This window comes from Canis lupus, chromosome 19 (assembly GCF_003254725.2).
Source record: "Canis lupus dingo isolate Sandy chromosome 19, ASM325472v2, whole genome shotgun sequence".
NCBI lineage: Eukaryota > Metazoa > Chordata > Mammalia > Carnivora > Canidae > Canis > Canis lupus.
In genome coordinates, this window is record NC_064261.1 from 993,881 (window position 1) to 1,011,542 (window position 17,662).

Here is a 17,662-nt window from a genome sequence, read left to right on the forward strand (position 1 = left end):
CTAAAGTTAGAAAGTGGGCTTTCTCGGAAGCCTGTGGGCTGCTCTCCACGCTTACCACTGACTAGAGTCGGAGCCTGTTTTCAACCACCAAATGCCAACTCATGTCGGTAACCATCCTCGCCTTAAATCTCTTCGAGAGCATTGAAGGATTTCAGCCTTTTTGTCAATCTTTATGTATTCGGGCTTTCAAAGGAAACTGTGGTGATAAATTCCTGAAGTTGGGTTGTGGTTGCCTGAATATTGCAAAACCGGTGACTTCTCCCCCTAATATTTGAGTCTCAAGAGGAGAACAAATAGGATACATCACATCCCGAACTGGTCCCCTAATTATAAGGAAGCACGATGCGGTAGAAAGTGAGAAGTCGTTGTTGCAATGCGGATGACGGGGATGGCATTTGCCTTTCAGGAACGTAGAAGCGGCCTTTTCCTCAGCCAGGGCTGGCGCTGTGCTCGGCGGGCTGTGTCGCTGCAGCAGAGTCACTTACCCTTCACTGTCTTTAGGTTTTCTGAGATATAAAATGGGGTACAAACTCGATGACCTCTGTTGGCCCACTTGGCCCTTTCACCCTCTGACTTGCTAGTGATCCACAAGATGAAGGTCACTTTCCTTTTGCCGAGTGTTGCAGAAAACCAGTTCGGAGTGTTGGAGCCACTCCTAAGGAATCAGCGTCTCAGTGTCACCCAGGCAAGCCTGCAAGGACCTGGGGGTTCGGAAGCTGAAGTGTCCTTCGATCTACCTGACGGATCCCCCAGAACTTGGTGCGAGGGTTAGAGTACAGTCATTATTTTGTCAGAAGTTTTATTTTATTTTTTTTATTAAAAATGGTCTGACTAGCGTTCTCAAAGATTTCTGAGCCTCCAGAAATAACTATTTGCACACAAATTATTGATTTCAGGGTAAGCTCTCTGAATTCGCAGGAAATAACTGCTCAGCTTATTTACTGTGCTGATTGCTTTGCTTTAAAAAGTACAAAAAGTACAAAAAAAGCAATGGAATCAGGAGGAGGAGAATAAAGAGCATATGTACTGCTGTACAACACGAAATATACAGTCAAAAGTATGATTTTGAAGAACCTGGAAAGAAACAAACAAATGCTCAAAATATTAACCAAAATTATCTAGGCAAAGGAATTTGTAATAGGATCTTAATTTTGAGGAGCATAAAATGTTAATAAGATTTGTGTCTTCACGGTAAGAATCATAGGTGCATTCTCTATTCTTTATATTTCTCTGTAATGTGTTAATATTATTCACAAAATCTGCATGACTTTTATAAGATGGAAAATTAAATGTATTGGGAATTCAGCATCCCTTTGGACTGCTGTTTCTCTGTCCTCAAGGGTCCAAGCTGCATTACTGTTGAATGGTGTGGCCTTTCTTTTTCTTCAAATTAATCAAGGATATAAACAACTTTAAAGCATTGTGTGAGGATTCCCATATTTCTAGTTAAAAATAATAGCTTACAAATATATCACTGAATAGCTCTTACTTCCACTTCACTAGCCAGTTTGACTCTTTGGACACCCCTTGCGGTGTGACGTCATGATTCCCTACACTGTAGGTGGCTTATTGTCTGACTTCCATCACGGTGTCACTTCAGGCTCCTTAGTTTCTCATTTTGGGACATGAAACTCAGGTTATAAGTACTCTGTCAGTGGCATTTTATTCTATCAAGGAAGCATTTCTAGATAAAGTGACACAAACTGATCCTGGAAGATGAACATCTCTGTCGTTTTTTTCCTGAAAGTGATCTCCCAAACTATTTGAAGTACAGACCATGCTGTGTACCTGTATTGGATCCGGGATCTATTTATTTATTTATTTACTTATTTATTTATTTATTCATTCATTCATTCATTCATTCATTCATTCATTTTTATTGGTGTTCAATTTGCCAACATACAGCATAACACCTAGTGCTCATCCCATCAAGTGCCCCCCTCAGTGCCTGTCACCCAGTCACCCCCACCCCCCGCCCTCCTCCCCTTCCACCGCCCCCTAGTTTGTTTCCCAGAGTTAGGGGTCTCTCATGCGCTGTCTCCCTCCCTGATATTTCCCACTCATTTTTTCTCCCTTCCCCTTTATTCTCTTTCACTATTTTTTATATTCCCCAAATGAATGAGACCATATCATGTTTGTCCTTCTCCGATTGACTTACTTCACTCAGCATAATACCCTCCAGGTCCATCCACGTTGAAGCAAATGGTGGGTATTTGTCGTTTCTAATGGCTGAGGAATATTCCATTGTATACATAAACCACATCTATCTTCTTTATCCATCATCTTTCGATGGACACCGAGGCTCCTTCCACAGTGTGGCTATTGTGGACATTGCTGCTAGAAACATCGGGGTGCAGGTGTCCCGGCGTTTCACTGCATCTGTATCTGTGGGGTAAATCCCCAGCAGTGCAATTGCGGGGTCGTAGGACAGGTCTATTTTTAACTCTTTGAGGAACCTCCACACAGTTTTCCAGAGTGGCTGCACCAGTTCACATTCCCACCAACAGTGTAAGAGGGTTCCCTTTTCTCCGCATCCTCTCCAACATTTATGGTTTCCTGCCTTGTTAATTTGCCCCATTCTCACTGGTGTGAGGTGGTATCTCATTGTGGTTCTGATTTGTATTTCCCTGATGGCAAGTGATGCGGGGCATTTTCTCATGTGCGTGTTGGCCATGTCTAGGTCTTCCTCTGTGAGATTTCTCTTCATGTCTTTTGCCCATTTCGTGATTGGATTGTTTGTTTCTTTGCTGTTGAATCTAATAAGTTCTTTTTTGATCTTGGAAACTAGCCCTTTATCTGATAGGTCACTTGCAAATATCTTCTCCCATTCTGTAGGTTGTCTTTTAGTTTTGTTGACTGTTTCTTTGCTGTGCAGAAGCTTTTTATCTTGATGAAGTCCCAATAGTTCATTTTTGCTTTTGTTTCTCTTGCCTTCATGGATGAATCTTGCAAGAAGTTACTGTGGCCGAGTTAAAAAGGGTGTTGCCTGTGTTCTCCTCTAGGATTTTGATGGAATCTTGTCTCACATTTAGATCTTTCATCCATTTTGAGTTTATCTTTGTGTATGGTGCAAGAGAGTGGTCTAGTTTCATTCTTCTGCATGTGGATGTCCAATGTTCCCAGCACCATTTATTGAAGCGACTGTCTTTCTTCCAGTGGATAGTCTTTCCTGCTTTGTTGAATATTAGTTGACCATAAAGTTGAGGGTCCACTTCTGGGTTCTATATTCTGTTCCATTGATCTATGTGTCTGTTTTTGTGCCAGGACCACACTGCCTTGGTGAGCACAGCTTTGTAGCACAACCTGAAATCTGGCTTTGTGATGCCTCCAGCTATGGTCTTCTTTTTTAATATTCCCATGGCTATTTGGGGTCTCTTGTAGTCTGCACAGGCAAGAGAAAAGGTCGTATGAAAATGAATGTCGTGGAGGGTAAAAAGGAGGCTTTGTGAGAGTAGTCGTCCATGCGTGAGGTTGCCTTTTCAGTAAGTGCAGCGGCTTCGTAGTGGACTTCTAGTGTCTTCCTTGCTTCTGTTTGTTTCTCTTGTGTGACCATAGAGATTGGTTAAGTTTGAAGTATGGATCATTTTCTGTCATTTACTTCTTACTCGGACCTTGGGTGAGTTGCTCAGCTACCTTTCTTGTGCCACAATCACCCTCTTTCTACAACAGGATAATAGTATCACCTATCTCCCGGGGTTGATGCCAGCATTGCCCACGTTCCAACTACAAAGTGCTCAAGGATGCGGTTTGGCTCAAAGTGAAGTGCTTAGCACATATTAGCTATTATCATTATCACCGTTATTATTATTATCATTAAGCATAAAACTTCTGTAACTACATGGGATCTTTACCTCATTATGTCCTGAATTAATGTAGGTGCTGTTTCCTTGGTATGTGGTGTTCTGACATTTCTACCCGGAACACAATGGACATTAATACTGGTACATTTACATAAACCAGTTATTTCTGGTTTTTCCCCTACACACTTCTAATCAGGGTCCCTGAGATGCAAAATATAGACTGATATAAATAATATAAATAACTGAAAAAGTACAGCACCCAGAATGTAACCCTAAAATCCATTTGATTCTGTTTTCCAATGTCTCCGTAGAATATATTAAGTGGAAGTTTTTGCTCTATTACTAGAGGGAAAGCTCCAACAAGTTCATTACTATGGGGTATTTGGAAGTCCTAAGATCACTTTATATACAAAATACACTCTTGATTCAGAACATAGGCTGTCGAACATGAGAGACTCCTAACTCTGGGAAACGAACTAGGGGTGGTGGAAGGGGAGGAGGGCGGGGGGTAGGGGTGCCTGGGTGATGGGCACTGAGGGGGGCACTTGACGGGATGAGCACTGGGTATTATTCTGTATGTTGACAAATTGAACACCAATAAAAAATAAATTTATAAAAAAAAAAGAACATAGGCTGTCTAGCCTGATGCATCGATGCATTCGTCAACACCCAGACTTCATTTGGTCCCTTCTCCTGCTGAGGCGCAGTGGCCATGGGCCACTTGCTTGTGGGAGTCAAGTCCGACCACCTTGTCTGTCTTCACCCTGGCTTCACGCTCCTTCCTTCCCCCTCTGGGGCTACGAACTCCAACCTCATCGGAGTCAGAATAAGGTGGGCGGGAGCATGAAGGGCCTGACGCTGGTTCTTTCCTGAGTGAGAACAGCATAATCTGGTTTGTGGTTTCCTGGCCTACCGGGATTTTTTCTTCCGTGATGCTTCTATAGGGTCTTTGGAAGATCCCCTCTACTGACAACTTGGGTTGAGTCTTGAGCGAAGGATGGCACGCACCCAGCTGTGGCAGCCCGCTCTGCCTGTGGCTTTGTGGCCGCCCCTCCCCGGGGCCTGTTTCCGTTCTCCTTTCCCCTCAAGGAGAAGTCCGAACACCGCCAGGCCAGCCTGTACCTCATGGGTTCCCACATCGAATCCACAGAAAATACTACGAGTTTGTTCTGATGACCTGCACAAGGCGGGAGGGTTCCGACACGGTGGGTGAGTCATCCCATCTGTCCCCTGCAGACGTCCTGGGAAGCAGTCGGCTGTCAGTCCTCTGCGGGCGCCACACACGCCCGGTGGTGGTCACACGTCACACCCTCCACGTGGGGGCTGCCAAGCCCCTCACTAGGTTTTGGTGTTACAGGTACAGTTGTCTCCAGAGGAAACTTCCACATGACTTTTCTTCATCGTGATCCTCGTCCTCCTTGTTTTCGCCTCTCACATGGAGTAGGGGCTACAAGAACCGTGGCCCTCCTCCTCGGCTTCCTCCTGGGGGACACTTCCACACTCCGTCCACGCCTTATGATCTTGGACACCGCGGCATCGCGTCCACAGCATCGTACTTCACATTCCTTTCTTACGGACCGGGTAGGACTTCCACGTACGGCTTAAGGATACGTCAGCGACATCTCAGTGATTTCCTACAGCTAATAATCGGTCAGCTTTCAAAGTTGAAATAACTAAAAAAACAAACAAACAAACAAACAAAAAACGAAGTTGAAATAACTAAGGCCACGTGGAAACTATTGCCATCTCAACTTTGGGAAATAGTTGCAGATTGAAAGATGATAAAATGCCCTGCGATGAAGTGGAACCAACATCACTGAGCATCATTGGGAAGTTGTCGTTTTTTTTGTTTTGTTTTGTTTTTTGTTTTTTTTTTAATGCTGACTCTATAATTGAATTCTAAGACTAAGGGAAAAAAACTAGAACACTTATATTACAATGAAGTAAAATGACCTTTTAGCTACACAGTTTGAAGTTTCACTAATGGATTTAGCTCCATCAGAAAGAAAAGTTCCATTTCGTTTTCTGCCTATCATCCACAAATATAATACATTATAATGCTAAAGGGGAATTAATTGTGTGACAGTGAAAATGAGCTTGCATAAAATTCATTTACTTGAAAATAGAAGCAGCCGTATTTACCAAATTTGCAGTCAGCCAAGAGGGGATGCGGTAACAGCAGAGTTAAACCATAGAACCATGTGCACCACTAAGCTTAATTGGAAACCACGTTTATGTAGTGGCTGAAATAGAAAGATTGAAAATGTGAACAACGGTAATGTAATGTTTTCTGTTGGGATTAATACATTTAAGTGTGAGAATATTATACTTTAATTTGTAAGTGTAAACAAAATGCACTTTAAATTGTGCACATGCATCAGTACTTGAGAAATGGGCTTCCAAATTCTCATTAGTGTAATTTTTAAACCCAAGAAGTACGATATTGCAAAAGGCTTTTTTCACCCATGATAATGAGAAAGATACTGTTTTGAGCATGTAAATGTGCATTTTTCCTCTCTTTGAACATCTGCTACCTTTTTTAATTATTATTATGCGATCAAACCAATTGATGCTCATTTTGAACAAGGAAGATTTATGGTGTTTACACTACGTAAAAGATGAATTTATCCAGTGAGATTTCGTTGGTATATATAACATCTTGTTTAGTCTTACTGAGATATGTGTATTAGAGAGAAACCCAATCTAGTTATTATTGATCTGGTAAAATGGCTTTATTTGTTTGCAGTATTCCTAATTTGAGAGGGAAATGAGCTTCATAGGAAACTGGTTATTTAAAAGAAACAAGTACCAAATCGCTGTGGCCCGGAAAGCCAAGATTAATCTGTAAGCCAAGAAGAGAAAAGTGTTTTATAGAATTTAACTCTTTACTATTCAAATCCATAGTCCCGAATTAAGTTTCACATGCCGTCTTAAGCAGTTTCTTCATGTGTATCAACTAAGTAAAGGCAAGAAAGATTATTTAAAGATTAGCAGAAATTTGAATTTTGTATCAGAGGTGAGATTCAAAGCATCTGCCAGTTTTTCTTGTTAGATAGCTTTTATATTTGTAAAATGGGATGATTTATTCACTTTCTAGTAGAGAATGCTGTGTTTTCCCGTAAATAGGGAAAAGGGTTTTGGTTACTCTTTCAGTCAGGGTCCAATCCAGGAGATGGGAACCACGCTTTAATTTGGACAAAGTCTAACCTAAAGAATTAACAGCCGTATCAGAGGATTAGAATAACTAATAATATAAGAGCAGTAGATGCAGAAGACTCAATGATTTCCTCTGGGGCTGGAGTTGAGACTTCAGGAGTGTTTCCTCCTCCCTGCCCCTAAGCCTGGTGTCCAGATCTTGGAGTGGGCAAAACCATGACGGCCGAGGATGGCAGAGAGGTGCTTTGGTGCCACACCGGCGGAGCTTGCTGGAAGTATGTCCTCTGGAGATTATGGGAAGTCCGCCCTCTGTTTACAGGAAGGCATATCCCAGAGCACCCTGCTCCAAAACCAGCTGAGAGGTGGTCGGGGGAAGTGGCCAACGATGAGTGGTGTTGGCCTTCCTCCCTTTAGGATCTGGGAAAGCAGCCATTTCTGCAGCTCCTGGGTACCGGAGAAATAAGTGGTGCGGAAGAGGTGGGCCCCTGGGAAGCCCCATACACTGCAGGAGCTGCCCGCTGGGGCGCTCCCTGTCCTGCAGGAACAGGTGCATAGGAAGCCAGGCCTGCTGTAGCCGAGGGGTGGATGGGGAGCCAGCCATTCGTGCCCTGGAGTCAGCTGAGCAAGCACGTAGGAACCGGGGTGAGGGGGGTGTGGATCCCTTTCTCCTGCAGTCTCTGTAGTGCCCTCTACTCACACAGCTTAACATCTTCCCTCCTGATGATACAAAAAAAAAAAAAAAAAAATTAAAAAGCTCACCTCTGTTTTCTCAGATCAGCTATTAAAGGATGTATTTGGAGCTGCGAGGCCGTACATTGATACCTGGCACAAATGAAATCAATAAAGAAACATGCCTGTGGTTTATGACCCTGAATCAGGCCTCTGCTGGTCCGGGGTGCTGTGCGCCTCGGGACAAACACCTTGCCCGGCCCCTGTCTTATCTGGGCTCCTGCGTGAAAACCTCTATTCCATTCGAAGTAATTGGGCTATTTAACCTGGAGTGTTAGCCAGTCACAACCCACATGGACATCTAGACTACCTTCTATCCTTCTTTGCAGAGATGTTTCTTTTCTCTTTTTCATCAGCTTTTTGGGTTTGAATATGATTTTACAGCTATGAGATGATTTCTTTCTGCTTTGGTTTCCTTATTTGTGGAATGGTGGTAATTTTGGCATCCATCTCATTGTTTTAGGGTTTGAAGGATTACATGAGTTAATTAATTCAAGCTAGCTGTTTATCACCATACTCAGCATGTACCAACTGCTCTATAAATATTACCTATTATATTGATGTAAGTGTTAGTTACTAAATTAGTTACTGTCTTTATTGCTCTTGGCCTAAAGAGGTGCTGGCTTTAGGACGACTCTACCAAGAGCTCCATAGTTGTGGGTTATTAGCATCCCAAACGCGAGAACCACCCTGTATTATTGTCCAATCTAGTGGTAAATCATCCTTCTTAATTTAAATAAAACATAGGAAGAAGTTGAAAAAGGATAGTGGAAAAATACTGGCTTTGTGGCCCAAAATACCTGGCTTCTGAACTGAGCTTCTTTAATTATTTGTTGTGTTATTGATCTTTGTCAAATTATTTAACCTCAATTTTCCTTCAAAAAAATATATATCTAATTCCACATGCACTATTTATACATATGCACACATACCCCTCAGAGCACATTAAATAGGATGATGCACATAAAGGATCATTCCTAGAGAAACAAATATATTCGACATATTACTTTTATTATAAATCAAAACCTCCTGTGGACACACAGGCTGTCTCCGGCTTCATCCAGATGGCAGGGAGGTATTTCTATGCCCAGGTTGCTGTTGAACTCTAGGACAGGTGGGGAAATGTGCACAAGGGAACAGGAATTCTAATCTGGAAGCTGGAAGGTCTAGAAGCATGATTGCTGGGCTCCTCAAGTCCACTTCAAAATCCAGTTATGGGACAAATAAGTCATGGGAGTAAGAGGTGCAACGTGGGGGACATCGTGGATGGAACTGTCACGGCGCTGTCTGCTGGCAGGTGGCAGGTGGCAGGTGGCAGCTGCCCTGCGGTGAGCACAGCACAGTGTACAGAGGCGTTGGATCACCGTGTTGTGCACCTGGAACCAACGTTACGCCGTGTGTCGACTATACTGAAAACACCCAGACAGAACCAGAATCTTCATACCTGGGATCCTCCAGCCACTGAGAGACATTGTTCTTCTCCGTGCCACCCTCTCAGGTTTCCATACCAACGTTTCATTGAGTCCGGGTAACAGAACAGGTCCCTTTTCACAGAAATCTGACCCCCCTTCCTTGGAAATTAAATAGGTTGGGCTCAGTAATTGGAGGGAATCTCATGGGTTGTTTTTTTTTTTTTTTTTGGTCTGGTTTTCATTTTTCAGGGTCTCCACTTCCCTCTCTCCCTAAAACGTTAAGGACAAAAGATGATGCGATCATGTAGTGTTTTTTGTTTGGTTTTGTTTTCTGATCCCGAACCAATAAGATGCTTGTGAAGTTGTTTTTAATCCATCTCTCATATACTAAAATAATAACTGCAGTCTGTCTGGTAATACTGATAGACAGGGGCACTCTGTAAAAAAGTCATATAATCCTAAAAAAAAAAAAAGAGTGATTTGGAGTTAAGAGGGAACAGAGAATAAGGAACCCAAAGTTGAAATGCTGAAAAGAAAATGCAAAAAAATAAAATAAAAATAATAAAATAAAATAAAATAAAATAAAATAAAATAAATAAAATAAAAAATAAATAAATAAATAAAATAAAATGAGATAAAAACATTTACGAGTGTATTAATGATAATTTCTATAGGTTGCCTGGCACAGATGCGAGGTCGTAAGTTACTTTGATATCAAAAAATATACCTGTGTGTATTCTAGAAAAGGTTGAAATCAACTCAGCGTTCTGAGGCTTACCCAGAATTCTGCTCCCGGCTACTGAATGGACACACATGCAAAGGATCAACCGCAAATCCAGGACAGCTCTCGTTGCTTCCATGTGGAGGGTCTAAATTAGCAGATCACGGAATTTGGAGGTGCCCAAAGGACTTTATACACTTGTCGGTTCAGGCCCCTGTCTGCTTTCCGGCAGCAAGCGTCGTCGTTGTTGGTTCCACGTGAGCTCGACGTTAGCCTGGATGAGTTCATCCAGAACCGCACCTACTTCTCCATCCTCGGTGGCACCTCAGCCCTGGAGGAATTGCATTCTTTTTTGGAATAAAGAGCGAGGGACCTGCAGACCTGTTTCTCATTTGGCCTTTGACCTGACCGTGCACAAAACCCTCTGGGCCTGGGCCCGGGTCTGGTCTTTATCGTGGCGTCTCCTGGTTATTCTTCTGCGGGGTGAGGACCATATGGTCACTGTCATTTTCTATCGCAGCATCAGTTGTCATGTTCCAAAACCCCTTTTAGATTCATTAGCATCCTCTCCACTCTCCGTCTCCCTCCTACCCCTCTCTCACTCCTTTCCGCCCTCCTAACATCTACATAATTCATGGTGCACAGAAATATTTAGCTTCTCTCCCACACCGTTCTCTGCTGCAGGAAGCTTTTGGGCTGAGACAACCTTGGACGATCATGTTCCTGACTCAGGATGTCCCCTGCAGGGTGATGCATGTAGTAGTGCGGGGTGGGGGTGTCTCCAGGCACCTGGTGTCCCCAAGGACTCCAGGTATGATGCTGGCCACAGATCTCCTCTATTTTCAGTTTTCCTGACATATCTGGAGCAGAAGACTGGACGGGGTCAAGGACTCTTTTCCTTTCCGAAACCTTTTCTTGCTTATTTTCCCAACTCTTTTTTTTTTTTTTTTTAATCCTTAGGTCATTAACTGTTTTTAAAGCATAAATTAAAGCATTTATGGCTTTTCCTTCAGTTTTGTCATGGCGGCTCCTCCCTGAAACAAGAGAATTTCTGCTTTTTTTTAAAGATTTATTTGTATTTATTTATGATAGAGAGAGACAGAGAGAGAGAGAGAGAGAGAGAGAGGCAGAGACCCAGGCAGAGGGAGAAGCAGGCTCCATGCAGGGAGCCTGACACGGGACTCGATCCCGGGACTCCAGGATTGCACCCTGGGCTGAAGGCCGACGTAAAACTGCTGAGCCACCCAAGGATCCCTGAGAATTTCTGTTTTTTAAAGACTTTATGTATTTGGGAGAGCAAGGAGGGCACAAGTGGGGTGAGGAGCGGAGGGAGAAGCAGACTCCCCGCTGAGCAGGTAGCCCAGGGCAGGGCTTGGCCCAGGGATTCTAGGAACAGGACCTGAGCTGAAGGCAGACGCTCAAGCAGCTGAGCCACCCAGGCACCCGCCAGGTAAGTTCCTAAGCCAACCTATTAGGTGTACGATGGCCCCTGTGTCCCTCTCACTCTTAATCATTCTCCTTGACCACAAACTCTCATTTGTCATCACTCGTCTAAAACCTGTGCTGGCACAAACCAAACACTCAGGTACAGTCAGGGGGAAGGAAATGGGAATAACATGCTGTGATTTAGAGGGTTCGTGTTGATGGCTTCGGCCTCATACCACAGTAATGTCAGCATCTGCCTCAAATCCTGGCTCATTGTAGTTTTTGAAAACTAGCACCTCTATGCCTTTTCCACGTAAATTGCTTCCCTACTCACATGTGTACGAGTGAGGCTTGGCACCAAAGCAAGGACCAGACTATGGGTTGTTGGGCCACCTGCCATGATCGCCTTTTAAAATCTGACGGGCACTGGGGTGGGCACTTGACGGGATGAGCACTGGGTGTTATTCTATATGTTGGCAAATTGAACAGCAATAAAAAATAAATTTATAAAAAAATAAAATCTCTGAAAAAATAAATAAAAATAAAATAAAATAAAATAAAATAAAATAAAATAAAATAAATCTCTGAAAAACATGGCTCAGTTGATGGGTTCATTTTCTGTGTCATGTAGCTCGGTGTTGCTTGGAAGTGTAGGGGGGTCATCATTTATGTTCGTGTCCAGATCATTGATTAAAGCTCTCCGCGGGGCTAGGCCGGGGCTGCGTGACTGCAGGGGCAGGCTCAGCAGGGGTGGCCTGAGACGCCTCCGCTCCGTCTAACTGCTCAAGTGCAGCTCACATTTCACCCATGTCTTGATGAAGGTTGACTTTTAGAAACACCGTCTGAGATCGAGAGTAAACCGTGTTGTCGGGAGCGGCTACTGAGAGAGATGACAAAGTGACGAGAGACGCGAGCCGCTTGTTGCTCGTGCTAAATTCACGGCGGGCCGTCGGGGTGACGGTGGCCCTCGCGGAGCTGGGGTGCCCTCTGCCCGCACGCGGAGCCGGAGGAGGCGTGGGTGGCCGCAGCCTGGGGGGCCCGGGTGTGGGCAGCTTCGGGCGCCTCCCGCAGCCGGGCTGACCCCCAGATACCGGGCCGCCGTGCACTGCCTGTGTCGGGGGGTTCAGGAGCCCGTCGCCCTCTGGTGCCCTCTCGCCCTCCGTCTCCTGGTCGCAGGGGGAGGCCTCTCCTTGCAGAAACCCCGTTGCACCCACAACATCTGAGCAAGGGAGTTGGGACAGTCAGACGCCTGCACCGCGTCCAACTCTGGTGAGGAGCACACACAGGACGGGGATGCAGGTGGGCCCAGGACGGACGGTCCGTTCTCACGGCCGGTGCCTTCTTTCTGAAACCCGTTACCTTGTTAAAAGCTCAGTGAGGGTTTCCTTCTATGTATCATATTCGTATTCGTAAAAGTCCTCTAAAAGGTACTAACTCATTTGACCACAAATGCGTAGCCCATCTTTGCAGCCGGTGCCCCCTGCCCCCAAGGTCAGACCCCTTCAACCAGATACCTCAAAGAGAAGCACAAAATACAGAGCAGATTCAAAAAGGAGAAATCGGGTGCTGGAGCTGGGAAATGGTGCGGGCGTTAATGCAATCTGGCCAGTCTCTTGCTCACCAGGCCTCCCGGGCAACCTTACAGGGAGAATCGAGGAAGCAGCTCTGAGACTCGCTGGTCTGTATTAAATAATGAGGATTCCGTTCTCACATCAGCGGGACACAGTGTGAGAAAGAATAAATTAAGCCAAAGGGAAGCAGGCAGCTGTACTTTAAATTGTATTCTTTACCAGACTATCGATCAAATATTTTGATGAGCTGGCTGGTCAAGCTCAGCTTGAGCTCCGTGGCTGTGACCCCCCATTGGGTTGATGAGCTGTCACGATTGACCTCACTGGCAGAGTGGTTGACTCCGTACAGACCGATCCTTAGGAGCACCATTGCTCTGTCTGGTAACATTCTTCATAAATATACTTTGAGACATGTTCTGCTTCGGTTGGGAAAGCTTTTGTGTTGTTAAATAGTCATGTAGGTATGCAAAGTAAATGTCACCCAGCTGTTTAATGGCTTCTCCAGACACTCGGGTATCTGGGTGCCGAGTGTAGCAACACCTAGCAGGTGCTGTGAGCAGCCTGGAGCGGGTCTTATGGTCTCAACCTGGAGATAATCCAAACTTCCTGGTCGGTGAAAAAAGGAAGAACCCTGGTCCACATCTGCTGTTTTAAAGCCGTGATTAACAGATGAATGTCTGCTCAGGGTGTGTGTGTGAGACAGAGAGAGAGACTTGGTTAAGCAAGGGGAGCCTTGACTTGCCCCTCCCCCCCACAGACATACCTTGGAGACATTGCACGTTCTGTTCCAAATCATTGCAATAAAACAAATACAGTAATAAAGTGAGTGAAATGAGTTTTTGGCTTCCCGGTGCATATAAAAGTCACATGTACATGACCCTGTAGTCTAGTGAATGCACAATAGCGTCATGTCTAAAAAATGCACATACCTGAATTAAAGATGACTTATTGTAAAAAATGCTGACCGTCATGAGAGCTTCCAGCAAGTTGTAAGCTTTTTGCTGGTGGAGGGTCTTGCCTCAGTGCTGATGACTGCTGACCGATCAGGGTGGGCGTCGCTGAGGTTGGAGTAGCGGCAACAGTTTCTTAGAATGAAGTTCGCATATTGATGGGCTCTTCCTTTCGTAGATTTTTCTGTCGTACAGGGTGCTGATAACACCCACAGGAGAGTTTCTTTTCAAATCGGAATCGATCCTCTCAACCCCTGCTGCTGCTTTGTCAACTAAGTTCATGTAATATTCTAAGTCCTTTGTTGTCCTTCCAATGGTCTTTGCAGCATCTCCACCGGAAGTAGATTCCATCTCAAGAAAACCCTCTCTTTGCTCATCCGTAAGAAACCACTCCTTATCTGTTCAAGTTTTATCATGAGATGGCAGCAATTCAGTCCCATCTTCAGGCTCCACTTCTAATTCTTGTTCTCTTGCTAGTCCCACCGCACCTGCAGGTACTTCCTCCACCGTTGTCTTGAGGTCCTCAACGTCATCCGCGAGGGTTGAGGTCCCTGACGTCGTCCGTGAGGGTTGAGGTCCTCGACATTCTCCATGAGGGTTGAGGTCCTCGACGTCATCCATGAGGGTTGAGGTCCTCGACGTCATCCGTGAGTGTTGAGGTCCCTGACGTCGTCCGTGAGGGTTGGCATCAACTTCTTCCAAAACTCTATAGTGTTCATATTTTGACCTCTTCCCATGAATCACGAGTGTTCATAATGGGATCTGGAATGATGGCTCCTTTCGGGAAGGTTTTTAATTGGCTCTTCCCAGATGAGAGGAATCCCCATCCGTGGGAGTCTAGCCTCATAAGAAATGTATTTCTGAAATAGTAAGACTTGAAAGTTGCAATGACTCCTTGATCCGTGGACTACAGAATAGATGCTGCATTACCTGGCATGAAAACGACGTTCATCTTGCTGTATGTCTCCATCAGAGCTTGGGAGGGGGGGGGGGTGTGCTGGCTGTGTTGTCAATGAGCGGTAATATTTTGAAAGCGATCTTTATTTCTGAGCAGTTGGGCTCCAAGCATTCGGGGAGCCACGTTTTAAACAGACGTGCTGTCACCCGGGCTTCGCTGTTCCCTTTATAGATGCCGAGTGGATGGAGCGTGATTCAGAAGCGCCCTGGGACTCTGGGATGGGGGGTGAGCGCTGGCTTTCGCCGAAAGCCATTAGCTGCATGGGCCCCCCGAGAGTCAGTCAGCCTGGGTTTTGAAGCTTTGAAGCTGGGAGCTGACTTCTCCGCTCACGCCGTGGAAGTCTTCGTGGCATCGTCTCCCAGCACAGGCTGGAAGCCCCTCGTCGTACGGCCACTCTCATGGCTTGTCCTGCTGGATCTTGCTGTGGCCCCCGCGTGAGCACACCTGCCCCCTGCATCCTGCACTCTGATGTCGGTGGGGTGGCTTCTTTCCTCAAGCTCATGACCCGCCGTCTGCCAGCTTCCAGCTCCCCTTCTGAGGCTTCCTCGCCTGTCTGGGCCTTCCAGAGCTGGCGACAGCAGGGCCTTGCTCCGGTGGCGTCGGGCTCTGGCTTAAGGGACGGGGGCAACTGCTTTGGTCTTCGACCCAGACCGCCCAGACCCCTTCCGTATCAGCAGCAAACCTCGCTCTCTTGTTGCTCATGTGTTCACCACAGTCACACTTTTAATTTCCTTCAGTGACTTCATTTGCACCCCGACGTGGCTCCTGGGCATGGGGTCTGAGCTTGGGCTCCTGCTGTGCCTTCGTCTCTAAGCGTAATCATCTGTAGCTCTTCGGTTAGAGGCAGAGGCCGTGGCTGCTCCCCCACCTGAGCACTGAGAGGCCGCTGCGGGCTGTTAACTGGCCTAATTCTCATATTGTCGCATCTTAGGAACTTGGCTCGAAGGAGAAGAGAAAGGTGGGGGGTGGCTCGTCCGCGGGACACTCAGAACAGGCGCAGTTGTCACCAGTTCTCGCCATCTCACACGGGTGGGGTTGGCAGCACCTCGGGACTGCAGCAGTGACATCAGAGGCCGCTGGCCTGGATCACCGTGGAGGATATAATAATGAGGGAAAAGCCTGAGATATTGGGTTAGTGACCAGAGTGTGACACTCAGTGAACAGATGCTATTGGTGAAATGGGACCAGTGGGCTCCCTGGGTGCAGGGTCGCTGCCAACATTCACTCAGCAGGTGAGGCCCCGACAGAGCCGGGGTCAAGCTCGCAGAATTTCATGCCTCGGCCTTATCTCCGTCTGTTTCTTCTTCTTTTTTTAATTGAATCTCTTCTTGTGTCCGTTGCTAAAAGCCGTGGTTCGTGGCTATAAAGGTCTCCTTTCAGCATCTAAGTTGAAGGAAGTCTGATCTCGACGGAGAAATTACCCCATCAGAACAATTCCGGGGAGGCGCTCCTGCCCCCTTGGCTCCGGGCCGGGCCTGCAGCGCGGGCTCGTCTTGGAGTTAGAGTCTCAGAGCAGCCTTTGCGCCGAAGTGCGATTTAGAGGTTTCTTAGCATTTCTTGGTGTTTACAACGAGCGAACCCCTCAACTTCTTCAAGGCTTATGCTCTGCGTGAGTCATAGCTTCTGCAGGTGGCATCTTCATTCAAAGTGTCTTCTTAGAATATCGCAGGGAATTCTGCTACCCGGCGTCACAAATATTTAGGCGAAATACATGTGAGTTTGCCTGAAAGACTACAGCCCAAGTAGTTGGCTTCGTGGTTATGTAAGTTCCTATTATATCCGTTTTTACATGCGTATATATGCTCACATACACAGGGTCCTGATGGATTTACTAGAGCAGAGTTAGAACGTCAACATTATTTTTATAAGTCTTGGCCCCATCACTGAGTTTGCAAGAAATTATTTTTAATGTGTTACCATTTTTAACACACTCCAGATTGCTGGCTGCCCTTCTTGCCGCGTGGATTTGACCAATTTAGCAGCCAGTGTTGAATGTGTTCCATATTTAAAAAGTGATGCTCACAAAGAAGGAGTATGGGAAGCCGCTTACGTAAGGATTTAGGTGGATGATTAACAACCAAAGCGAAGCTGTGCTTTTTGGTGCCCGTTCTGTAAAAAGTCACTCCTGATGATCATTTCCCAGAATCCTTAGCATTCAGGTGAGGGTTTTGGTGTTGTCTTTGAAGGTACAGAACATTTTCAAAAAAAAAAAAAAAAAAAAAAAAAAAACGAGGGAGAGAGAGCTGCATAGGGAGTAATAATTTTCTTTAAAGAATAATTTACACATCCTGTGCTCTAGCCTACTTCGGTTTTTTATTGCATCCCCTTTGAAACCAAGATTTGAAAAATTCTAGGTGGATTTTGGAGTAATTATTAAATATTTCTGGAGTTCATGTGGTGAGATATTTTTCATTTTCCTTCTCTCTCTCTCTCTATATATATATATGTGTAGGGGGATGTATGTGTTACCACTGCTGAGAACTGGCTTCTCTTCTGTTTTGTTCATTCCGGCAGCTTCTTTGCAGAGGTGCTCAGCCTCCTCCATAGGTGTATACCTTGACTTCCTGATTCAGAAACTTCCCTGCCCCCTCTCACACCGAGCCTAGGCCCTGTTCCTCACTCCCCATTCCTATCTCTGGAAATCTGCCTACTAATCAGCCAGGGCTCAGCAACTTTCTGTTTGAATACGTACACATTGCTTAGTTTGAAAGTGTTCCCTTGCGATTTATGAATCACATCTATCGTCCTGTTAATTAAGCACAATTATTACGTCATTTCCTATTCCCTGATACCTGTACCCAGGTACAGGAAATGACTCAGAATTCGCTAGAGTAGTTTCAGATGGAAGGTGGGAAGCAGGAACGGAAAATCTCACGAAGAGACGGCCACATTCCTCTAGCACCCTCTCCAGATCAGGCCCGTTCGAACCTTGGCTCAAGG

The 17,662-nt window shown here is 45.5% G+C and overlaps 1 protein-coding gene across 1 annotated transcript in view; it reads left to right on the forward strand.

Annotated features, from left to right (window-relative positions):
- The window catches only part of INPP4B (inositol polyphosphate-4-phosphatase type II B), a 707,387-nt gene that overhangs the window by 247,713 nt on the left and 442,012 nt on the right, over window positions 1-17,662 (forward strand). The window lies entirely within an intron of this gene.